This window comes from Manis pentadactyla, chromosome 16 (assembly GCF_030020395.1).
Source record: "Manis pentadactyla isolate mManPen7 chromosome 16, mManPen7.hap1, whole genome shotgun sequence".
NCBI classification, from domain to species: Eukaryota; Metazoa; Chordata; class Mammalia; order Pholidota; family Manidae; genus Manis; species Manis pentadactyla.
Window position 1 is genome coordinate 38,759,837 of NC_080034.1, and position 26,550 is coordinate 38,786,386.

The 26,550-nt window shown below is 40.7% G+C and overlaps 1 pseudogene; it reads right to left on the reverse strand.

Annotated features, from left to right (window-relative positions):
* LOC118929719 (bromodomain adjacent to zinc finger domain protein 2B-like) lies at window positions 1–22,232 on the reverse strand (annotated as a pseudogene).
* Window positions 22,233–26,550: the final 4,318 nt, after the last annotated feature.

A 26,550-nucleotide genomic window follows, 5' to 3' on the forward strand; every position in this document is an offset into this window, starting at 1 on the left:
AAAAGGAAAAATAGATATTTATTGAGAGGGAAAGGAGAACCATCTCCCACATTAGAGCTCTGGTGTTGAATATTCAGTGCGATTTGATAGATTTTAATTGCTATTGCACTATAACACCCTTACCTTTGAAAATTCTTTGGGTGTGCTTCCCTGTTCTACCTAAATTAGCTGATAAATCACACAAACCAATAACCAAGGGCCTTGGTTGTTGTAGGAGTGAAGCCTTTAAAAATGGTATCATTCTTCTGATACTTTTTTGTGTCTGATACTTTTGTTAAGGAAAAAAAGTCATTATGTGTGTGCCTTGCACATTTATGTAAAATATAGCTGACATTGCTGATCTTATTTGTCCTTATTTAAAAGGAAAAAAGAGAGATTGTAGCTTCGGCTCACTTTGAGAGTATCTGTCCACTTTTTCTTAAGATACTTCCTCATACTGTGGCCAGCTCTGCCTGTAACAGAATCATCTTGATTAAATGCTTCACAGTTGTTGAAAACAAGCCTGACAGTGACAGCAAAGGCTTCCAGGTTTGGATACCTGAAAGAAAACACATGATTTACAGGTTCTTTTGTAGGGTGGCTTTGTTTTGTAAACAAATGAAATGATAATAAAAGATAAAATAAAAAGTAAAACTGAAAGGTAAGAGAAAAAAAAAGATAATTGCATTTAAGCAGAAATAAAACAGCTTATATTCTCTTATAAATGGAACATTTTAAAACTTCCATGTGTTCTGGACTATAAAGGATATAGACAGGTTAAATGGAAAAACATTTCTCAGAAGATCAAGATATATTTCAACTAACTAGCATTTCTCCCCCCATCCAATTTCCGGTTTGACTTGTATCACAATTTCATCCCAGGACTCATCCCACTTGACTAGTTTAACTTTTCTGACCAGTTGTAGCACTTGTAGTACCCTATGACCCACATTCAAAAATACTTAGTTTCATTAGAAATTATGTCAATGCCTCCTATGCACGATACACATTACAGCTGCCCTGGAGCCTTCACATACATCCCAGGACATGCCACTCTGTGTTAAATCCTCCCCATTTCCTCTTTCTCTTCTCTTTTCAACCGTGCTCTTTTCTCAAGCAATGGATTATGATGATCCCAACAACAAAACAGCACGTGTTATCCCTTCACAGAGAAACACCATGAGGATCTGCCCTTCCATTGGAAGCACTGTGGCGTCTGTGCTTTTTTGGTGCGATAAACCTGATTCTCTTTCTCTGTAAGAGCACAGAGAAGACAGAATGGTGAATGCACCTGCCTCAACTTTTTGGTAAAAAAGGACTGCCTTATTTCAAGCCAACTCAATACATTTTGAAGGAGGGCTTTTGGATATCCAAATTTAAATTAATTCTAATATATGATGTATGATAAGCTGAACACTAATTTACCTTTTAGAAATACCTATGAAGTGCACACTGGAGCTCTAAGACCTGGTAAAAGTGGAACTATTTCTTTCATCAAATACCTTGTATAGTCTTTTTCACTCTCTCATTATTATATATGCAATAATAAGAGAATTAAGTCAGTACTTATGTAACCTCACCTATTTTCCTATTCTTCTGGGAATTATTATTTTTATTCAGGTGAAATTCAAATAACATAAATTTGGCCATTTTAAGGTAGATAATTCAGTGGCACTTAGTACATTCCAAACATTATACTACCACCACCTCTATTTAGTTTCAAAACATTGTCATTACCCTAAAGTGAAACCTCATACCCAACCCATTAAACAGTTACTCTCCATTCCTCCCTATCCCAGTCCCTGGAAACAACTAATCTGTTTTTCTGGCTCTATGGATTTACCTATTCTGGGTATTTCATAAAAACAGAATCATACAACGTATGAGAATAGTTTTTATAAAATATTTTAATGTTACTTTGAGAAATATTTCTCTCTTTAGACTCTTCCTTACTACAAGAAAAGTTAATGATTAACATCAGAGAGACTGGAATCCAGGAAAGAATTCTTGGTGAGACTCTAGGTGCAGTGAGTGCGGTGCTCACATCTCTGCCGTCCCTTCACAGGACAGGGCAGCTGACGGAACCCAGACTCATTAAACTAGGCACCCCCTCCCTTCTGTTCTATAAATTTCTGATTTAAATATTTGAAATATTGTTGTGAGTTTTGTTTCCAGCTCATTAGTTTGGGCTTAATCAAACAACTTGAAGTTAGAGGAGCTTGAATCCACTGAATTTTGCCTCCGACGCCAGATCATACACAACTGCTCCCCTCCACCTACCTCCCTCTGCTATGTTCCTCCTTCGTTCACCAGGACTCGTTCTCAAAAGGGAGCTCCAATTTTGGTAATGTCTAGGCTCTGTTTTAATGTCTCAGCCTGTGTGTTTTGGGATTTTGAGGCTGAAGTTCATACTCCACCCAGGGACTGGAGAATCACAGAAGATAAAGTCTAGAGTTGATTTAAACACTGGTAAAGTCTTCCTGTGTAAGTCTGTCCTGGCCATGTGCTACCCACCTAAACATCTGAGTATTTTGATAAAAAAAGCAAAGGAACTAGCTCCTATCTAGACACCAGCTTCTGCTGTTTGGTTCACATCAGAACCAATATTTTAACAGTCTTAAATGCTTTCTGAATTTTAATTTTTTAAAAGGTAAATAGAATCTTTTGAAAGATTGGCATTTCAGCCTACAAATAAATAAATTAGTCATTTGGTCAATTTCTGAAATCCTTTGATACATATGAGAAGAATGTTCGTCATTAATGAGTTAAATTCTACTCAACACTTCTAAACTGAATATAAATTATAGAACACGGTCATTTTCTCCCAAGAAATATCCAGGAGGGATCAAATAATACACTGTTAAATAATGCTTTTAAAAAAAACAGTAAGAATGTAATTTAAATATATTTTATGGCTATTTTTCATGTAAAGTTCCTTTTTTCTCCATAATTGCTGGTGCATTTGCCTGCAGTTATGGGCACAGGCTACATTAACCAAAAGCAGTATATAGGAATAAAGGGAGTGGGGAGAATGGAGTAGAGGGCCCATGCAGCAGCTCCATGGTTCCTGGTTATTCTCACGTGCAATGCTTTATGTGGGCTTGTTCTGTAAACAAACAGCCTCATTCTTTCCTGTGGTTCCACAAGAGTCCAGTATCCGGAACCAACTAAAGCCCACTGACAGTGGTCACTCCCTGGCAGGACGTTGAAGAGGTTTTAACAAAAATCATTAACTGCTACCAGGAAGCCAATTTACCCTTCGGAGAGGATCACAAAGACGATATGGTAGAGAGGAGCAAATAAGTTTTCTACTTTTAACAAATGCCTTTTTTGTAATCTACAATTCAAAGTAAAGCTTTCATTATTTAAAATTTCCAATGATCCATCTTATAATAATCTGAAAATATTATGAAATCAATTTTTGTTGAATCCACATGAAATGGTATTGATATGCCACTGATGCACAATATAACCTCCAGCTTACATGTAACTTAGTCACTTTGGGAGGCTTCCCTGATACTTTTCCTTAACTCTAAGGCTAAGTTTGGTGGCCTACCAATGTCAAAACAGCTTTGTTACACTATTTCTAATTACTGAAATAATTTGAATTGACTTGTCTTCTGTATCCTACTACTGAAACACATATATATCCTAATAACATATATATCCTAATAAAACACATATATATCCTAATAACATATCCACACATATATGTCTCTAAAGGCAGGGCCTTTAATTAATGTATTCCAAACTCACTATAAGAGTACTGAGCACATAACACACATTCAATAAACACTGAACTGAAATGATTTACTTATTGTCCAATAATTAATTTCTCTCTAATCGTGGAAAAATTCATAGGCTTCTTAATAACTTTCTTATAACCAGGAACAAATTTCAAGTTTACAGGAAGTAGAAAAGGCCATGCATCCTCATGAGTTTCCATTTCAGTAAGGATCATACTAGAGAAAATAACGTTTGAAATCAATATCCATGCTATAGTTACCTATCTTTATGTAAAAGTTTAGCATTCATACTTTTCAAGTAAAGACAATGCAAATTAAGTCGTAAAAAAAGATGAAAGAATACATTTACTTATAGTACAGAGTTTACATTACATAGGAAAATTCCTACTTACACCAACTGTCAAAAAGTCACCTTTTGTATGGTGGAAGTTTTCTAAACAAATACAATGGGATGTTATGTAGATATAGGACAAGGGAACAGAAATAATACCTGCAAAGAGTCAGGTTCTTAGAGTCATCTCGTTTGTGTTTCTTAAGAGAAGTAAAACTTGGTTGTTTTGACAAGTCACGAGACGTGTTTTCCTCCATTTCTCCTTTTCCAGAGTCTGTGCTGAGGCGAGTTGCCATGCCCATAAGGATAATCCTAGGGATAATAATGTTTGAAATCAATATCCATGCCTTAGAGTTATGTATCTTTAGTAAAAGTTTAGCTTTCATTCTCTTTCAGGTAAAGACAATGCAAATTAATACATAAAAAAAGATCAAAGAATACATTTACTTATTGTTCAGAGTTTACATTACATAGGAAAATTCCTACTTACACAAACTGTCCAAAATCACCTTTAGTATGGTGGAAGCTTTCTAAACAAATAGAATGGGATGTTATGAACATATAGGACAGGGGAACAGAAATAATACCGGAAAAGAGTCATGTCCAGGTACAGATCCGGGTCCTTACAGTCCTCTCTTTAGGGTTTCTTAAGAGAAGTAAAACTTGGCTGTTTTGACAAGTCGCCAGAGGTGTTTTCCTCCATTTCTCCTTTTCTCGGGTCTCTGCTGAGGCGAGTTGCCATGTCCGTAAGGATCATCCTAGGGAAAATAATGTTTGAAATCAACATCCATGCTTTAGAGTTATGTGTCTTTAGTAAAAGTTTAGCTTTCATTCTCTTTCAAGTAAAGACAATGCAAATTAATTCATAAAGAAAGATGAAAGAATACATTTACTTATAGTTCAGAGTTTACATAGGAAAATTCCTACTAACACAAACTGTCAAAAAGTAATCTTTAATATGGTTTAATGTTTCTAAACAAATACAATGGCATGTTATGAATATATAGTTCAGGGGAACAGAAATAATACCTGCAATGTGTGAGGTCCTTAGTGTCATGTCGTTTCAGTTTCTTAAGAGAAGTAATTCCTACCTAATCACAACCTTTAAATAGAACTCGTGCCACATGTCGAATTTACCGAGTATCATAATTCTTCCAAGTGGTAAAGACACCTCAAGACAAATGCTGGGCATAGAAGCCACAGGACATAAATATGCAAAGAAGTAAAAAGCTAACCTTTTCAAACAATAAGGCTTCTCTCTCACTTACCAACTTTACATTTCCCTGTATGGCCCCGGAAGATGACTGGTTAGCCAGAGACGGGTAAGATTCCTCAAGGGAGGAACAACCTAAGACAGGCACAGTCGCAGGGGGCCATCTGGTGAGAAAATGGGGAGCAGCAGAGGTGAGGCTTAGAACCTCCCCCCTCATGTTCTGAGAGAAATCTTCTGCATACATGGATGTTTATTGCCCTCGTCTAGCTCGGATTAACACATAGTCTACAGGCACACACCTGATCATCTACATTTGCTCTCTTACAACACTAAACTCAGTTTTCTACCTTTATCTCGTATCTACCTACCACTTCAGCATTTTATTAAAAATAATAATAATAGAGAAATGTGGTATCCACATATAAATCAAGTTTAAAAATCAAATGAATATTCATATTTGAACTGACTGTGTATAGTTCATAATGCATGAACAAAACCGAAAGTTTCTGTGATGACTGCCCTTGCACTGTTCACCATGTAACTTATTCACTATGTAAGAATTTGTACTCCATGTAAGAATTTGTTCGTTATGCATCAGAAGATTGGAGACTGACGAAAATTAGGCTTGGGGTGGATTAATGATTGTGCATTGAGTATTGACCCCCCTATACAGAAATTTATTGTGGTTAACAACTATTTGATCAATAAATATGAGAGATGCCCTCACAAAATATATATATATATATATATATAAACACACTTCCAATTGTAAAATAAATAAGTAACCGGGATGTAATATATAGCATAAGGAATATAGTCAAAATATTGTAACAACTTGGTATAGTGATACCTGGTACCTAGAATTATCATGTATACAAATGTTGAATCACTGTGTTGTACACCTGAAACTAATGTAATGCAATACTGTTGTCAACTACCCTTCAATAAAAAAAAAAAAAAAAAAAAAAAAAAGAAGTAAAACTTATTTTGACAAGTTACCAGAATTTTTCCCTCTATTTTTCTTTTTCTTGGGTCTTTGCTTCCCCTTTTCAGTGAACTACTTGTAGATGCCGAGTCGTCATGGTCAGTATCCACTATTGAAAAGTTACTTACTTGCCTTTGACTCATTAGTCTTTTTTCCTTCTAAATGAAGTTTTTTGATTGTTAGAGTTTGACCACTTGCCTTTAATTAAAAAAATAATATGAGGTATAAGAAAATAACTGTCTATAGATCTACTCTTTTAAATTACAAAACTGTTACAGAATAAACAAAAAGAATACTCTTTCTGATCCAAAAAGTTGACAGTTTTATTATTTTCAAGAGAGATCTATGTATTTGTTGTCCCATAATATTAGGCTAAAATCTAATGACACATGAAAACTCTAGAGAATTCTTAAAACTTGAGGATGTTGATCTCATGGTACCATGTTTGGTGCTACATAACTTAGCAGTATTCCTTTAGACTTTAAATGAATGAAAGATACTATCTTTTGAATGAACTGAATGTCACTGATTGAATGAATTTAAGGACTATCTTTTAGAGCACAATATAATTAAGAACAAAGGTGAATATATATAGAAACAGAGATTACTAATAAGAAAGTTGAGGAGATAGTTAAAAAGCTAGCTGAAACATGAAAGAAAGCTCACGAAGTGTCAAATAGGAAAAATGTCTTTAATAAATGGTCAAATTGACTGGAAATTGTTATTTTTCTCCAAAGAGCATTTGCTGTTAAGAAGAGAGTTCCAGAAACTTGTGGCTCCCAGGTGTGAACAAAGCAGTGTTATTAAAGATGAGGAGAAAAAAAAAGATGTCTGTTTTTGGGGAAAACAATAAAGAAATAATATAAAATAGATCATATTTGGAATTAAAGGATATGAATGCCAGCTATGTTCTGTCAGTAATTAGCTATGGAACTTTGTAAAAAAATATCTGTGAGGCTGTGTTTTCTTATCTATAGAAGAAAATAAGTCACAGAATTAGTAAGGTCATTCTAGTTGTAAAAGTATATGGAAAAAAAAAACCAATGTGGCCCTTATGCAATCTAACAATTGGCATGCAGCACATCAATGTAACAGTGAGTCCCCACCATCCTCCCAACATCCCCCAATATAGAAATAGTGAAATAAGCATGTATTTTGAGAATTAAAGTTATGGTGAATATAATAGATCAAAGAAGAGAAATATGCAAGGTGACTGGTAATACATGGTTTGTGTTTTGATTCTCTACAATAGTGTTATCCTCCTTTAGGAAATTACTCCTTACTCAGACTGTTAAGAAATATTTTTTTAAAAACCTTATAATGTGTAGTTAGATATTCAGTCTAGCCCTAATTTAAAGTTGCCTATATTCTTGAAATGAATTTGGCTGAAAACATTTCTTTGGAGTGTTTCATATCAATTTCCTGGAGTATTTCATTACTTCTTTTAGCCATATTTTTAAAAAACTGCTTTTAATCAAGCAATTACAATTATTTAGTTCTCTATTGGGATGTTAAAAGCATAATTAAGAGGTTATTTTAATGGATTAAAATGATAAGGCAAACTATAAATCTAACAGCTTTCCTACATCACATCAAAGAATCACTACCTTTTGTCACTGAAATAATTAAAATGTTTTACTAAATCTCTTCTCCTTTATTAATTTTTACTCAATAAAATCTGATTGAGTTTTCATATTATACTGAGCTTTTAGAACCCCCAAATTATAAAAAAAAGAGAAAGAGAATGCTGAATATATAATGAAGGAAAAGTCCATTTAATGAAGATTCAGTTAGACTGAATAGTTGTGTCACATAAAAAGAACATTTCATGAATAGGCCAAAGTTTCTAGTTCCTATTTAAACTAAGATGTTGATTGAGATCATTTTCGAACAGATACTCACAGTTAGAAAACATGAAATTTAAACCATAGAATGCAAAGAGTTCTGTTACAAAATGGTAATAAAGTCTCTTTTTCCATTTCTTTAATTATTGATGTTTCTCAGATTACTTCATTAGCTTGTGCACAGATACACTTTTAAAAATAAGCTTTTATTCAGTTACCTGATTACTTTGTTATTAGGCAGAGATATTTCCCTTGCACTCTTTCTACCTTTTTAGATGCACAAAGAGGGCCTTCAGTATGTCTTAAGCACGACCTATCAGATTGTACATACCATCGCATATTTCTGTTTGTACATTTATGTATCAGAAAGTTGTAAAGTGGTGGCTCACAGACTGTAAACAGCCTACAGAATGTGTTGTTACTATGTTTGGCTCCCATAATGCTTGTAAAACTTCTGAATTTGTTGCCAACATTTAACATTTGGGAGGACGTGCATAAAGATCCATAATCTTGGAGGCACGATGGCAGCGTGAGTAGGACAGTGGGAATCTCCTCCCAAAAACATATGTATTTTTGAAAATACAACAAATACAACTATGCCTAATAGAGAGACCAGAAGATACAGGACAACAGCCAGACTACATCCACACCCGCGAGAACCCAGTGCCTGGTGAAGGGGGTAAGATACAAGCCCCAGTCTGGTGGGACCCGAGCGCCCCTCACCCCAGCTCCCGGCAGGAGAGGAGTCACAGCGGGGAGGGAGAGGGAGCCCAGGACTGCTAAACACCCAGCCCTAGCCATCCGCACCAGAGCACAGACACAGTGCATGCGTGGGGTGCTGGATACTAGGGAAACAGGAAAGTAAGACCTGTGAGCGAGTCCCTGCAGCCGGCGCCCCCGGGGACAAAGAAAAGCGAGTGCTTTTTGAAAGTCTTAAAGGGACAGGGACTCCACAGATGGGCGGAAGCATCCCAGAACACTTAGCCCAGCAGCTGGGAATCCCGGGGAACTCCGGGCACCCTAACCCCCTGGGCAGCAGCTTTGAGACCCCTCACGGCAATAAACAGCCCCCAGTCCGTTCCCCCTCCGGCGCCCCGCCACAGCAGAGCAGAAGCCTAAGGCTGGCTATGCCCACAGCAAGGGAGCTTCCTCCATAGCGGCCGGGCAAGAAACACAGACCCAGTCTACGCCCAGCTGCCCAACACAAGCCGCTAGGGGTCACCGTTGTCCCAGTAAAGAAAGGCCAGGAGCAAGTGGAAAGTCTTGGCTCTCCCAGCTGACAGACGAGTCAATAGCATACTACTGCATCTATCAACATGAAAAGGCAAAAAAATTTGATCTAGACCAGGCTAACCCAGACACCTTCCCCATCCTCTCCTGAGAAGGAATCTGGGGAGGTAAATTTAACCAATCTTCCTGAAAAAGAATTCAAAACAAAAGTCATAACCATGCTGATGGACTTGCAGAGAAATAAGCAAGAACTAAGGAGGGAGAATACAGAAATAAAACAATCTCTGGAAGGACTTCAAAGCAGAATGGAAGAGATGCAAGAGACAATTAATGGACTGGAAAACAGAGAACAGGAAAGCAGAGAAGCTGATGCAGAGAGAGGTAAAAGGATCTCCAGGAATGAAAGAATATTAAGAGAACTGTATGACCAATCCAAAAGGAACAATATTTGCATCATAGGAGTACCAGAAGAAGAAGAGAGAGAAAAAGGGATAGAAAGTGTCTTTGAAGAAATAATTGCTGAAAACTTCCCCAAACTAGGGTAGGAAATGGCCTCTCAGACCATAGAAACACACAGAACTCCCATGACAAGGGACCTAAGGAGGGCAACACCAAGACACATAATAATTAAAATGGCAAAGATCAAAGACAAGGACAGAGTATTAAAGGCAGCAAGAGAGAAAAAAAAGGTCACCTACAAAGGAAAACCCATCAGGCTATCATCAGACTTCTCAACAGAAACCTTATAGGCCAGAAGAGAATGGCATGTTATATTTAATGCAATGAAACAGAAGGGCCTTGAACCAAGAATACTGTATCCAGCATGATTATCATTTAAATATGAATAAGGGATTAAACAATTCCCAGACAAGCAAAAGTTGAGGGAATTTGCCTCCCACAAACCACCACTAGAGGGTATCTTAGAGGGACTGCTCTAGATGGGAACACTCCTAAAAAGAGCACAGAACAAAATACCCAACATATGAAAAATGGAGGAGGAGGAATAGGAAGGGAGAGAAATAAAGAATCATCAGACAGTGTTTACAATAGCTCAATAAGTGAGTTAAGTTAGACAGTAAGATAGTAAAGAAGCTAACCTTGAACCTTTGGTAACCACAATCTTAAAGCCTGCCAATGGCAATAAGTACATATATTTCAATAATCACCCTAAATGTAAATGGACTGAATGCACCAATCATAAGACACAGAGTAACAGAATGGATAAAAAAGCAAGGCCCATATATATGCTGCTTACAAGAGACTCACCTCAAACCCAAAGACATGCACAGATTAAAAGTCAAGGGATGGAAAAAGATATTTCATGCAAACAACAGGGAGAAAAAAACAGGTGTTGCAATATTAGTATCAGACAAATAGACTTCAAAACAAAGAAAGTAACAAGAGATAAAGGAGGACATTACATAATGATAAAGGGGTCAGTCCAACAAGAGGATATAACCATTATAAACATATGCATCCAATACAGGAGCACCAATATATGTGAAACAAATACTAACAGAATTAAAGGAGGAAATAAAATGCAATGCATTCATTTTGGGAGACTTTAACACACCACTCACTCCAAAGGACAGATCCACCAGACAGAAAAGAAGTAAGGACACAGAGGCACTGAACAACACACTAGAACAGATGGACCTAATAGACATCTATAGAACTCTACATCCAAAAGCAACAGGATACACATTCTTCTCAAGTCCACATGGAATATTCTCCAGAATAGACCACATACTAGGCCACAAAAAGAGCCTCAGTAAATTCCAAAAGATTGAAATCCTACCAACCAACTTTTCAGACCACAAAGGTATAAAACGAGAAATAAATTGTACAAAGAAAGCAAAAAGGCTCACAAACACATGGAGGCTTAACAACATGCTCCTAAATAACCAAAGAATCAATGACCAAATCAAAATGGAGATCCAGCAATATATGGAAACAAATGACAACAACAACACTAAGCCCCAACTTCTGTGGGACACAGCAAAGGCAGTCTTAAGAGGAAAGTATATAGCAATCCACAGTATATAGAAGGAAGAACAATCCCAAATGAATAGTCTAATGTCACAATTATCGAAATTGGAAAAACAAGAACAAATGAGGCCTAAAGACAGCAGACGGAGGGACATAATAAAGATCAGAGAAGAAATAAATAAAATTGAGAAGAATAAAACAATAGAAACAAATCAATGAAACCAAGAGCTGGTTCTTTGAAAAAATAAACAAAATAGATAAGTCTCTAGCCAGACTTAATAAGAGAAAAAGAGAATCAACACACATCAACAGACTCAGAAACGAGAAAGGAAAAATCACGACAGACCCCACAGAAATACAAACAATTATTAGAGAATACTATGAAAACCTATATGCTAACAAGCTGGAAAACCTAGAAGAAATAGACAACTTCCTAGAAAAATACAACCTTCCAAGACTGACCCACAAAGAAACAGAAAATCTAAACAGACCAATCACCAGCAACGAAATTGAAGCGGTAATCAAAAAACTACCAAAGAACAAAACCCCCGGGCCAGATGGATTTACCTCGGAATTTTATCAGACATACAGGGAAGACATCATACCCATTCTCCTTAAAGTTTTCCAAAAAATAGAGGAGGAGGGGATACTCCCAAACTCATTCTATGAAGCTAACATCACCCTAATACCAAAACCAGGCAAAGACCCCACCAAAAAAGAAAACTACAGACCAATAACCCTGATGAACGTAGATGCAAAAATACTCAACAAAATACTAGCAAATCGAATTCAAAAATACATCAAAAGGATCATACACCATGACCAAGTGGGATTCATTCATCTGAGGGATGCAAGGATGGTACAACATTCGAAAATCCATCAACATCATCCACCACATCATCAAAAAGGACAGAAACCACATGATCATCTCCATAGATGCTGAAAAAGCATTCGAAAAAATTTAACATCCATTCATGATAAAAACTCTCAACAAAATGGGCATAGAGGGCAAGTACCTCAACATAATAAAGGCCATATATGATAAACCTACAGCTAACATCATACTGAACAGCAAGAGGCTGAAAGCTTTTCCTCTGAGATCGGGAACAAGACACGGATGCCCACTCTCCCCAATGTTATTCAACACAGTATTGGAGGCCCTAGCCACAGCAATTAGACAAAACAAAGAAATAGAAGGAATCCAGATTGGTAAAGAAGAACTCAAACTGTCACTATTTGCAGATGACATGATATTGTACATAAAAACCCTAAAGACTCCACTCCAAAACTACTAGAACTGATATCGGAATTCAGCAAAGTTGCAGGATAAAAAATTAACACACAGAAATCTGTGGCTTTCCTATACACTAACAATGAACTAATAGAAAGAGAAATCAGGAGAACAATTCCATTCACAATAGCATCAAAAAGAATAAAATGCCTAGGAATAAACCTAACCAAGGAAGTGAAAGACCTATACCCTGAAAACTACAAGACACTCTTAAGAGAAATTAAAGAGGACACTAACAAATGGAAACTCATCCCATGCTCCTGGCTAGGAAGAATTAATATTGTCAAAATGGCCATCCTGCCCAAAGCAATATACAGATTCAATGCAATCCCTATCAAATTACCAACAGCATTCTTCAATAAACTGGAACAAATAGTTCAAAAATTCATATGGAACCACCAAAGACCCAAATAGCCAAAGCAATCCTGAGAAGGAAGAATAAAGTGGGGGGGGATCTGGCTGCTCAACTTCAAGCTCTACTACAAAGCCACAGTAATCAAGACAGTTTGGTACTGGCACAAGAACAGATCCACAGACCAGTGGAACAGAATAGAGACTCCAGACATTAACTCAAACATACATGGTCAATTAATATATGATAAAGGTGCCATGGACATACAATGGGGAAATGACAGTCTCTTCAACAGATGGTGCTGGCAAAACTGGACAGCTACATGTCAGAGAATGAAACTGGATCACTGTCTAACCCCATACACAAAAGTAAATTCGAAATGGATCAAAGACCTGAATGTAAGTCATGAAACCATAAAACTCTTAGAAAAAAACATAGGCAAAAATCTCATGGACATAAACATGAGTGACTTCTTCATGAACATATCTCCCTGGGCAAGGGAAAGAAAAGCAAAAATGAACAAGTGGGACTATATCAAGCTGAAAAGCTTCTGTACAGCAAAGGATGCCATCAATAGAACAAAAGGGTACCCTACAGTATGGTAGAATATATTCATAAATGACAGATCCGATAAAGGATTGACATCCAAAATATATAAAGAGCTCACACACTTCAACAAACAAAAAGCAAATAATCCAATTAAAAAATGGGCTGGGGAGCTGATCAGACAGTTCTCTAAAGAAGTAATCCAGATGCCCAACAGGCACATGAAAAGATGCTCCACATCGCTAGTCATCAGAGAAATGCAAATTAAAACCACAACAAGATATCACCTCACACCAGTAAGGATGGCTGCCATCCAAAAGACAAACAACAACAAATGTTGGCGAGGTTGTGGAGAAAGGGGAACCCTCCTACACTGCTGGTGGGAATGTAAATTAGTTCAACCATTGTGGAAAGCAGTATGGAGGTTCCTCAAAAAACTCAAAATAGAAATACCATTTGACCCAGGAATTCCACTTCTAGGAATTTACCCTAAGAATGCAGCACTCCAGTTTGAAAAAGACAGATGCACCTCTATGTTTATCGCTGCACTATTTACAATAGCCAAGATATGGAAGCAACCTAAGTGTCCATCAGTAGATGAATGGATAAAGAAGATGAGGTACATATACACAATGGAATATTATTCAGCCATAAGAGAAAAACAGATCCTACCGTTTGCCACAACATGGATGGAGCTAGAGGGTATTATGCTCAGTGAAATAAGCCAGGCGGAGAAAGACAAGTACCAAGTGATTTCACTCACATGTGGAGTATAAGAACAAAGGAAAAACTGGAGGAACAAAACAGCAGCAGAATCACAGAACCCAAGAATGGACTAACAGTTACCAAAGGGAAAGGGACTGGGGAGGAGGGGTGGGAAGGGAGGGACAAGGGCGGGGAAAAAGAAAGGGGGCATTACAATTAGCATGTATAGTGTGTGGGGGGCACAGGGAGGGCTGTGCAACACAGAGAAGACAAGTAGTGATTTTACAGCGTCTTACTACGCTGATGGACAGTGACTGTGAAGGGGTATGTGGGTGGACCTGGTGATGGGGGAAGCCTAGTAAACATAATGTCCTTCATGTAAATATAGATTAATGATACCAAAATTTAAAAAAAATTATGTTCAACACTAATTCAGGAGAAATCATCAAGCACAATGATAATCCCATTTGAAAATGACAAGCTACAGGGAATATGAATACATTGATAAGTTAGCTTTTCGAAAGGTAGGAACATTAAAGAGCACTAAATTCTGGTTTGGCATCAATAAAATAGTAGAACTCAAAATAATGTTCTGAATTTTAATGTAGTTAAACTTCTACTTTTCAGTGGATCTCAATTACTTTAATGTTTGAAAAGTAACAATACAGGTGAGTGAAGGGACTTATTAGGGTGTGACTTTTCTCCCTTTGCCTCAGGTTGCAGGGAAGACTGGCTGGTCCCATTTCTTGATATGAATTTTATGACTGTGTATATGATGCTGAATTTGGATTTTTCTACAGAAACAATCCTGAATCAAAATGATACAGAATAATATAAAGTTAATCCTTAGAAACCCTCAGTGAATGAGGAACATTGCACATTAATTATTACAGGGTCAGATCTTTAAAGATGATTCACAGAAGGGCACAAAGCTCTAAGAGCTGGCTCATTCCTCACTTGATCTGCTTCCATAAAGCATTTTAAATTCACAAAATATTATTCTTTCTGGGCACACACTATGCCCCAGACCCTGGAGCTATTATATAATCTAATTCTGGTCTTTTATAACAGTTTTATTGTATAGATAACACCAGCCCTATTTACCTTTCTAAGAAATTTTATACAACACACGTAAAAAAAATGTAACAATACTATATGAGAATTTAATAAAGAAAGTATTTAGGAATATGATAGAAAATGGCAGGTTCTGTACTCAGTCCTTACAGAAACATCCAGAAGAAATCATGGCAAAGCCCCCTCTGCAGGTGTCAGGACCCCATATGGGAAGCATTTTCCTCCTGGTGGACTGGGCTCCAAGTCATCCCAAAGTTGCAGCCCAGACTCCTGGGTCCTGCAGATACAAAAGCTCAAGTCTTTACTCTAGCAAAGGTACCAGAGTGCACAGGAGGAACACACGTGCTCAATGAATGCCAGAAAAGGCAGGTTCAGGCATCCCATAGCTCAAACATAGCCACTACTGATGGTTGGGCCGCTTCTTAGAAGTCCTGGTAAAGGGCTCAAATTCAATATATGGATTATTCAGTGAAAATGTATGGTTAAGTTCAAACAGAAATGGAGCCCATTGTTCTGTGCCCAGATGGGATTTTACACATATACCATAAACTTGAGTTCAAAGTGAACATAAAAATTTCTGATTTTCAGTCAACCATTAACATATGATTGGAATATGTAAGAAATAGTATCATTTATATCCACCAAAAATAAAAAATGCAAGAATAAAAATGCTCAAATATAAATGCAACAAAATACTTGTAGATCTCTGGGGAAAAACATGTGAAACATTTTTAAGAGCAATCAAAGAAAAAACAAAACAACTGAGATATTCTGTCCATGATCAAAATTCCATTACTAAGATGTCCGTTTTCCTCAAATTGACTTAGAGACCCCACATAATCCCAACAGTAACCTTACCACACTATATTGCAGGAACTGACAACTCATTTGAATACCTGTTCATCTATACAATGATAAAGAAAAAGTTGAACTCAAACGTTAAAATTTCAAGCTTAATTGCACAGCTACAATAATTAAAGGAGCATAATATTTAAAATGAATACACACAGACACTCTCTTATCTCCTCCTGGTGTGAGCCAGGAGCTCTGTTCTTTAACTTTATCTCTAAATAAAAGCCTGTACCTTGCTCTCCTACCTTGAGTGTTTATGAAGCTCATTGTTCCGCTTCGTGGAAAGAACCCCGGCATCAGAGTGACCCAAAACAAGTCTCCTAACCACAAAAGCACTGACACCTTGTCTGCCCTGATAGAAACCACTGAAGAAACAGAACTTGACAGCCCTTGATTGAGACTTCATGGTAACTGCCCAAAGCAGCAATTTCATCCTAATGGATCCAGAAGATGACTGAGAAATTAGATTTTGCCTTGCTATTAAAAAATCATCAGACTACCAAACTTCTAGAAAAAAAATAACATAACACGTCTTATTAGTTGCCCTGTTTGTTATCTGTGCCCCAACAACAAGGATCCTCCTGGCTGCAAGTGGGTAACAGACTTGCCAAGCATGTTACTCCAATTTCAGGAGGCAAGCAACTTACATATTAGAGAGTTATAAAACTGCACTAGATTAAGTGAACAAATGGTATTTCCATTCTACAGTATTATCCGGATCTGTAAACCTGTCTTCATTAGCCTGAATATTTTCAAACACCTAAAAACTCAACTAGTTCTAATAATTTGTTTTAGCAGTCAAAACCAAATGTGTGCTTGACACCTCCATTAAAAAAACCCAGCTGTCTTGATGTTGATGTCTGGAAGAAACACCTATCAGAGGCTTCCACAGGTCATTCATCCTTCTATTGGGCAGGTGTATTTAGACAAAACTTCTGATTTAAATGTCAAGCCACACTATAAATTGCACTTCTTTTCTCCTGATTAATAAAATAAAAATAAATAAATAAATGAATGAATACACGCAAATAAATGAAATAGAACAAAGAGTTCACAAATGGACCCAACCAATTACAGAAACTTGAACCTGGCCAAAGAAATGAAAGCACTTCCATACAGAAAACAGGGCCTTTAGACTTTATTCTTCCATTTTCTTATTTAGAGTTCACCACCATCAACAAATGGAGATGAGGCAAAAGGATAGCCATGTGTAAATGAATACAGACAACTCAAGTCAGAAATGAAAGAGATGTTACAACTGACACAACAGAAACACAAAGGACTGCAAGAGGCTGTTACAAAAAACATCACGCCACCAAATTGGGAAACATAGGAGAAAAGGTAAGCTCCTAGAAATGCACAATATTCCAAAACTGAACCAGAAGAAATAGAAAATCTCCACTGACAGATTGACAGTAATGAACTGCACTGATAATCAAAAAAAAAAAACACTCCTTACAAAGTCAAAGACCAGATGGTTTCAAAATTACTTCCACCAAACATTTAAAGTACAGTTAATATTTACCTTCCTCAAACTACTTCTAAACCTTGAAAAGGAAGGAAAACATCATGCCATTTTATTAGTTCAGCATCACCGCAATACCAAATCCAACAAAAACAGTACAAAAAAGGAACACTAAGACACCACCATCCTTGGTGAACACATTTGTGAAAATCCTCAAAAAAACTAGCAGCAAACTGAATTAAAAAATACATTACAAGACTCATTAACCAAGAACAATTAGGATTTATTCCAGGGATGCAAAGATGGTGAAATATCTGCAAATCAATGTGACACACCCCATTAACAAAAGGAAGGATAAAAACTATCGTCATCACAATAGGTACTAAAAAGGATCACAAAACCCAACATGCTTTTATGCTAAAAACTCAACAAAGTGTGTATAGAGGGAACATACATCAACATAAGAAAGGCCATACATGACAAACTCACAGGTGCCATCACACTGAATTGCAAAAAGCTGAAAGCTTTTCCCCTAAGGTCAGGAACAAGACAAGAATGCCCACTGTCACCACTTTTATTAAACACAGTCCTGAAAGTCCTAGCCATGACAACCAGACAAGTAAAAGGCATCCAAGTTGGTAAGGAAGAAGTCAAATTTCCCCTATTTGCAAGTGACATGATACTGTATAAAGAAAACCCTAAAAACTGCATTAAAAAACTACTAGAATTAATAAATGAACTCAGTAAAAGTCACAGCAAACAAAACCAATGCACAAAAATCTGCCGCATTTACACATACAAATGAACTAACAGAGATTTAAGAAAGAATCCCATTTATGATTGCCTCAAAAAGAATAAAATCACTGGGAATAAAATTCAACCAAGGGAGATAAAGACCTGTACTCTCAAAACTCTAAGACGCTAATGGAAGAAATTGAGGAAGACACAAATAAATGGAAAGCTATCCCATGCTCCTGGATAGGATGAATGAATATTGTCAAAATGGCCATATTATCAAAAGCAACCTATAGACTCAGTGCAATCCCTATCAAAAAACCAATGGCATTTTTCACTCAACTAGAGCAAAAAAACCTAAAATTTATATGTAACCTCAAAAGACCCTGAAGAGCCAAAGAAATCTTGACAATGAAGAACAGTGCTGGGGCTAAAGAGCTATACTACAAAGCTGCGGTGAATTAAACAGTATGGTACTGACACAAGAACAAATACATGAATCAGTGGAACTGAACAGATAACTAAGAAATAAACCCACACGTATATGGTCAATTAAAGTATGACAAAAGAGGCAAGAATATACAATGGGGAAAAGACAGTCTCTTCAATAAATGGTGCTGAGAAAACCAGACAGCTACATGCAGGAGAATGGTATTGCATCACTAACATTATGCACAAAACTTAATTCAAAATGGATTAAATACCTAAAGGCATGAAAGCACAAAACTTTTTAAAGAAAAGATGGGTATGAATCTCTTGAAAATCAGCAAGAGTAAATTTTTTCTGGACACACCTCCCCAGGCAAGGGAAACAAAAGAAAGAAAACAAGAGGGGCTTCATCGATCTAAAAAGTTTCTGTATAGTAAAGGACAGCATCAACAAAATGAAAAGGCAACTTACTTTAAGGAAGAACATATCTGAAACTGAAATATCTGATAAGGGGCTGATAGCCAATATATATTGGATAAATATACCATGAAACAAAGAACCTGTTAAAATATGGGCAGAGAACCTGAATAGACATTTTTCCAAAGAGGGCATACAGATGGCTACAGTCACATGAAAAGATGCTCCACATCACGAATCATCAGCCAAATGCAAATTAAAACCACGAGGGAACTCAGCAGCCTTCTACCAATCCACCTCACAATGTGGAGGTCCCTTCCTCCAAAGCAGAGTATGTCTACCGGGTACTTGATACAGTGTCTGGCCTCAAAGAATTAAGTTTTATTATTATAACTTTGGATTCCCTAAAATGTTACATTGACAACTTTACTATCCAACCTAGACTATCATAAAGGTCATCCAACTTTCTCCTTATTTTTAAGTTCTTCTCTTCCTCTTCTAAGTAAATGTAGAATGTGAAAGCAATACTTGATTAACTTAGTTTTGGAGGTTTGTTTTCATTTTTTAAACAAAGTTTTATTTTTAAATTTTAAACAACTTTGTCTTCTTATAAACTTGTTATATTAGTTCTGCCAATTGATTTATGTTTCAGCTGTATATTAATATAAGACATATAAAATTAAAAAAAATATGTTCAGTTGTGCTTATGGCTAAAGACAGAATGAAAGAGAAATAAAATAAAATGTACTAAGGATTTTTACCCACCCTAAAAAAAAAGGGGGGGGAACATGAGCAAAGAAATACAGATTAGAAGGGGTCACATATATGCTAATTTAGAGAATATTCTAAGTTAAAGGGATTTCATATAGAAGCCTGGGTTCTTGTTCACGAAGCCGAAGAATGAGCTTCACAAACACTCAAGGTAGGAGAGCAAGGTACAGGCTTTTATTTAGAGACAAAGTGAGAGGGGAAAAGCTCCTGGCTTATGCCAGGAGGGGACAGAGAGCCCCCCTGTAGGGGATTCTTTTACAAAATAAAGACTCTAGTATGAAAACTGGTTTTGCACACAGTCCTGGGACTGAGGGACTGACACACACGCGGGCTGCCCTAGCAGCAGGCACCTGAAACACAGCACCCGGCCTTCCAAAGCCTGATGGCGCGACTCCTCTGAACGTTGCTCAGCCCCCATCCCACCTACCCCTCTCCCCTCCTCCTCCACCTCTCCCGACGGTTCTCCCAAGGTGGGCTGAGCTGAGGTATTGTCTGTTTGCTAAAGAGTAAGTTAAGAATCTTACTTCTTAACGTCCTGGGTGTTCAAATACAATCTTATCTTTTAAGATGGGATCCTTCCTGCCTTTCACTATATTGTTTGTGGCTGGGCTTACTTGCCATATTAATTGCCCAGGTTATATATTACTTGATTAGGGGTTGGAGGAGGAAAAGCAGCATCTGGGCAAAGTTAAAGATAAACTGGGCCTTTTAGCAGGCTAAAGTAAATTTTACAATAGACTCATTTAATTGACACAATGAAGACATCGGCTTTGCTGAGGTACTTTCTTATCTGGGGGATGTTCAAACATTCCAGGCCAGGTTACTCCTGGCATTTTAGTTTTAACTAATCTTCACTGAAGAATGCTTATACTCCCAGTTTGATATTTTACTTTAGAGAATCAATGTGACTCTGACTTTGCTGAATTGTTTAATACGGAGTTTTGGTAGGGGTCTTTTTCCAGAGGCCCTCACCTTACTCTGACTACCCACGGTCCCTGTTTCAGAATCTCTGTAGCTAGTTACAAATTACTCAGCGGCAGATTACAAACCGAAAAGACATAAAGATATGAATTTTTAAATACAAGAAAATGCACTGTCAGTTCCCAGATCAAAGTAAAGAAACTTCACTCCCAAATAAAAAATACAAGAGGTACCTCATGAAGAAATGTTTTATTTTAAAGGCGCTGCCTCCGGGGGGCCTCTCGCCCGCCGCCACGCCGCGGGTCACACTTGAACCTCAGCCCGCCCGGCCCTCGCCCTCGAGGCCCTCGCCGAAATAAATCCACACACGGCACAACGTCCACCGGCCTTCCCGTCTGCGCGGCCCCTGCGGCCCCGTCCCGGGCGGCGGGAAAAGGTCGGCGGCGCGGTCCTAGGCCGGGCGGACGCGTGCCGCGGGGCGGAGAGCAGTCGCCCTCACCACACGGACCCAGAAGGAGGAGCAGCGGCTTCGGCGAGCCCCTCTCCCCCCGCCCCGGCGAACTTCGCCGGCCGCTCGGACGTCTCTGCCCAGGGCGCACCTGCTCCGCTCATTCCCTTCCCGGGCAGGCCCTCCGACTCCCGGCCCCCGGCCAGGCCCCGGGGGCCACGCGATGCCCGCCAAACAACGTGCACGGCCGCCCCCTCGTCCGGCTCCCTCAGGCGGAGGCAAGGGTCCCCGCACCCCGTCCGGGTCCCGCCGCGCCCCACGGCCACGTACCTTCCAGCCCGCAGAGCTGTCGCTGTCGCCTTCACCCCTTAGTAGGGCCCGCTCTGGGCCCTCCACCGCAGATCCGCGGCAGCGGGAGCCGCTTCCCCGCCGAGCTCTCCGGCGGGGCCAGCAGCTCCAAGTCCGGGCTGATCTCCACCACCTGGGGCACTTCGGCCACAGTGACAGCCGCCCTCCGCCCGCGGCGGGAGAGCCGAGAAGGCGCGAGTGCAGCGCAGGGAGCCCAGGGGGCGCTAGGCGGCGATTCGAAGCTGGAGGCGAGGTGGCTGCCGACCCCGCATGCGCGCCAGGAGGATGGCGCCCCCGAGCACGGCGCGGGTCCATCAACATCTGGTCTCCGCGGGCCCACTGCGCGGACGGGACGGCGCGGGCCGCTCCTCCCCGTGCAGGCGGACAGAAGCACGGATGGGGCGGCAGAAACTGCTTCTCTCCGCGGCGCTCGGGACGCTACGGTTGAATATACCGGCGGCAGTGGCGCCTGCAGCTACTACGCAGCCGCCGAACTTACGCATTCTGCGCCCAATGGCTGCCCGTCCCCGACTGACGGCCCTCACGGCCAATGAGCGCGAGGCGCCACGGCGCAGGCCCACCCCCAACCGATGGCAAAAGTTAGAAGATACAAAATAGAAGGAAAAAAATTGTCAGAGTGCAAGTAAATGAAATAAACACTAAAAATATATATTTTAAGAACAATGATACTAAAACTGGTTCTTTGAAGACAAACAAAATGGGTAAACATTTAGCTAGACTTATCAAGAAATAAAAGGGAGAGGACTCAAAATTAGAAATTTAAAGAGAAGTTACAAGTGACACCACTGAAATACAAAGGATTGAAGAGATAAGTATGAAAAATTATATGGCAATAAATTTGACACCCTACAAGAAATGGATAATTTCCTAGACTCATGCCATGCTAAAACCTGTTCTGGAGGAAATAGAAATCTGAACAGACTAACAACTAGTAACCAATTGAATCAGTAATCAAAAACTCCACACAATTAAAAGTCCAAGATGTTTTCATAGAATTCCGCTCAAACATTGAAATAAGAGTTACTACCTATCCTTCTCAAACTATTCCCCAAAGTTGAAGAGGAAGGAAAGTTTACAAATTCATTTCTATGAGGCCAAAATCACAGTTACCAAAACAAGATTAGGACACTACCAAAAAAAAAAAAAAAGACAATTACCTACCATTATTCCTGAAAATCATAGTTGTAAAAATCCTCAACAAAATAGTAGCAAACTGCATTCAAAAATACATTAAAGGTTCATTCACCAAACCAAATGGGATTTATGCTAGGGATGCAAGGATGGTTCACTACCAGCAACTTAATAAATGCAAACACCGTGTTAACCAAAGGAAAGATAAAAACTATACAAACATCTCAATACATGCTGAAAGAGGATCTGACAAAATTCGTATCCACTCATGCTGAAACATCTCACCAAAGTTGATACAAACGGAACCTATATCAACATAAAAAAGGCCTTATATGACAAACCACAGCTAATATCATGCTCACTCATTCCCAGTCACCCAAACGTACCCATCCACTCATCCACACAGTTCTCAAAGACACTGAAACATCTGTAGTCATGCACAACAACTAAGTGACAATAGACACTCAGCTATGTCAATTGTGGGTGATCGTGGCAAAACACACACACACACACTCGCTTGTACACTCAGGGCTTCCTTCCTGTCCCTCCCCTCCTTCTCATCCCATTCCACTTTGGCTTTCCCCCAAGGAATCTCTGCAGAAAGGGGACAGAGACCCAGATATCTACAGAGGTACAGTAACTCTGGGCAAGACACTTGCCAAGGGTATTTGTATTTTAAAGACCTGCTAGAGCTTCATTTAAAAGTGTGTGACATTAGAGACATACCTGCTGGCCTGGTGAAACCTAGGAGACAGGCCTGGGGCCAAGGGATGCCCGCCTCGTTCTGTCTATGGGTAAGCTGCCCTGTTGAGTCAGTACTTGTCCTTCCTGCAGCACTGACTGGCCTGAAGACACGGGTCCAGAGACACCCATCTAAGCCAGCAGACCTGCTGTTAGGCAATCTCTGGCAGACCAGGTTGATACATTTCCTGAATAGCAGCATCAAAGGTAGCTGAAATGACAGCTTTCGATTTATGCCCAGCTAGACTCAGAAGGAAGATGCAAAGCTAACTGCAGCCGAGTCAGAGCATGTATAGCCTGAATATGAGATAATTCCCGGGCAAAACTATTAGTCTGTAAGTTCCTTGAAGGCAGAGGCCTCCATTCTGGCTGCATTTCCTACAGCACCTGGCAGGGTGTCAGATGAAAGAGGGAGCCCTGGAGTACCTGGAAGGATTCTGAGTCCTTCGGTCCCTGAAGGATGGGATGATTGCCCAGGCTTGAAAGCCTGAGCCTGAAGGCACCTGCCCCTTCTAGGAGTCTCCATCAGCTCCAAAAGCCCCTGTGAATATGCTGATTGCTCTCACTTTTGTCCGCAGCCCCCCAGTGTCACTGGGCCACTAAAGAAACTGGCTCCAACTTGAAAGCAGCCCTTATCTTGTCTCTCTAGATTACTGCATGAAATCTGTCCCTTCCTTCAGACTAAACTCCCTAGCTAATTCCATGTTATGAGTAAGTCAGCACACACTACAAAAGCCAGCTTTGTTTATGAAAACACAAGCAAATCCACAGTGGGAGAGGGGCTGCTCCCAGGCTGGGGGCAGCAGAGGTAGAGGGCTGTCTGGAACCAGGACTGGAGAAGAGACTGTTTGGGTTGGTAGGGGTGGGGGTGGGGTCTGTTGTTTGACGGCTGAGGGTCTCTAGTGTTTTAGTTCCGTTAAAGAACAGGTTGGAGGAGGAAGAGGGTAGTGGAAGAGGCAGTGTTTGCAGAGACAAGGATGGCACTGATATAACACCTTCCTTTCAACAGAGTGCAACCCATCAGTACACAGGGCCGCTTAAGAGCCAAGCGCTCAGGCTCCAGTACTCAGCAACTTGACTGCCAGAGACTTGGGCTTCCCCAACTCCAAAGTTCAACTTGCCTTCTTCGCCCAGCCACCTCCACACACCAGCTTGGTTTCAGGAGTGCTTGGGACAACAGGCAGAATCATATCCCTCCTGGGCAAAGCCTTGCTTTTTGTCCATATAAATCTCTTCCTGGGTGAGGACATGATGGGGGAAAGGTGCAGCAAGAGGTCAAGGAGTGGGGGAGGCTGTCCCTAAGAGACCTACAGCCCACCAGCCCGGTTTCTGCCAGCACTGCCTCGAGACAGGCAGGCAGTGAGCATGGGGTCAGGGATGGGGGCCCTAGAGGGACCTGTCAGAGCTCCCTGACTGGAATTTTACTTTGTTATTTTAATGCAATTCTGACCTGGATTTAAATGGAATTGGAAATCTGAAGACTTAATAAATAAATATTATGATAAGAAATGAGAGCCATGCAAGACGCAAGAGATTTTCCCCCAAAGAGCCAGAAGGTGATTGATATTCTTGCCGGGAGCCAGAGTCACAGAAATTTGCTTCTTTTCTTCAGTCCCTTACCCTCCAGTGGGAGATGAATTCATTTTTTCTTAAAAGATCCTATTTTTCTTGAACGTTTTTCTACTGATAAGACAACAACTTCGAAACTTCTGTCTAACTTTGCATGAGGGTTGGGGTGAGGGGAAGAACTATGTGACATGGCTGAGAAGTTTTCATTCCCTTAGCCTTTCCAGGCCACAACTTCAGTTTCCGGCAAAGTTTAAGAAAAGGCAAGATTCTCTTTCCCACTTTCGGACTACACGAAGTCTTTCGAAGATGCTGGGGTGGCAGTGAAGTCGGGCAGAATTCTAAGGTGCGTGGTCACTTCTGCCTAGGGCCCCCCAGACTTCTCACTCATCCGTGCCGCCCCACGGCTCCTCCAGCCTTCCGTCCTGAGCGCAGCTCCCAGAGGTCAGGTCCCCGGCTGGGGAGTTACGGGTGCACGGTGCTCGGTCCTGACAGCAGCACGCCTCCCAGCAGCTGCCGTGCCCCTCGAAAATCGCGTCCCTGTCCTCGGGTCCCCCAGCCCCGGCAGCCCCGCGGCCGCGCGCCCCTCCTTCCTTACCTTGCGCGGCTGTGCTATGCTGCGCGGCGCGGGCGTGGACCAGCAGGACCAGTAGGCAGAGCCCGGGCACGCGCGCGGAGCCCACGGCCGGAGCCACCGGCGGCCACCCCAGGAGGCGGAAGCGGGCCGGGCCCCCGCGCGCCGGAGGGGGAGGGAAGGGGGCGCCCCGCCGGGGCCGGGCTAGGGGCCGAGGGCGCGGGAGACTCCCGATGCTGCTGTCTTCTCCACGCCCGACGCCGGGGAGAGCGAGGCGGAGAGCGCGGCGAGGCTGGGGCGCCCAGCGCTGTAGACAGAAGGGAACCCTAGCTCTCCAAGCCCGGCTCTGCGCGGCGGCCCCTCCCCAGGCTGCCGGGCCACTGCCTGCTGGAATTTACAATCCGGCGCTGGGGGAGCGGGCCCTGTCTCCATGGAGACGGTTTCCCCGGGAGCAGGGAGGTCAGACGCAGAACGCGCACAATCAATGGATCAATGCAAGCCCAGCTCTGCTCCAACCAACAGCGCAGGATTCCTGCTCATCTTCTCTCCCCGAGGACAGAGTTTGCGCGCACACCTCCACCATGAGACAAAGAGAGCTCGGGGTGTCGGGTTGGCTGGGGCGGAGGGGATCACTCGAGCACTCAGGCATGCCCGCAGGCGCAGCCCAACGCGGGGGACACAGCACATAGGACCTCTAAAAACTGAGAGCGTCTCTGACTACCGGCGGAAAAACGCCCTCCCAACTCTTAACTTCCATCACACCTCCCCCACCCTCGGGACTCAATCCCCATTCCTAGTGCTGAGTCCACTTGAGGACCGAGAAGATCCCAGCCTTCCCCCAGCTAA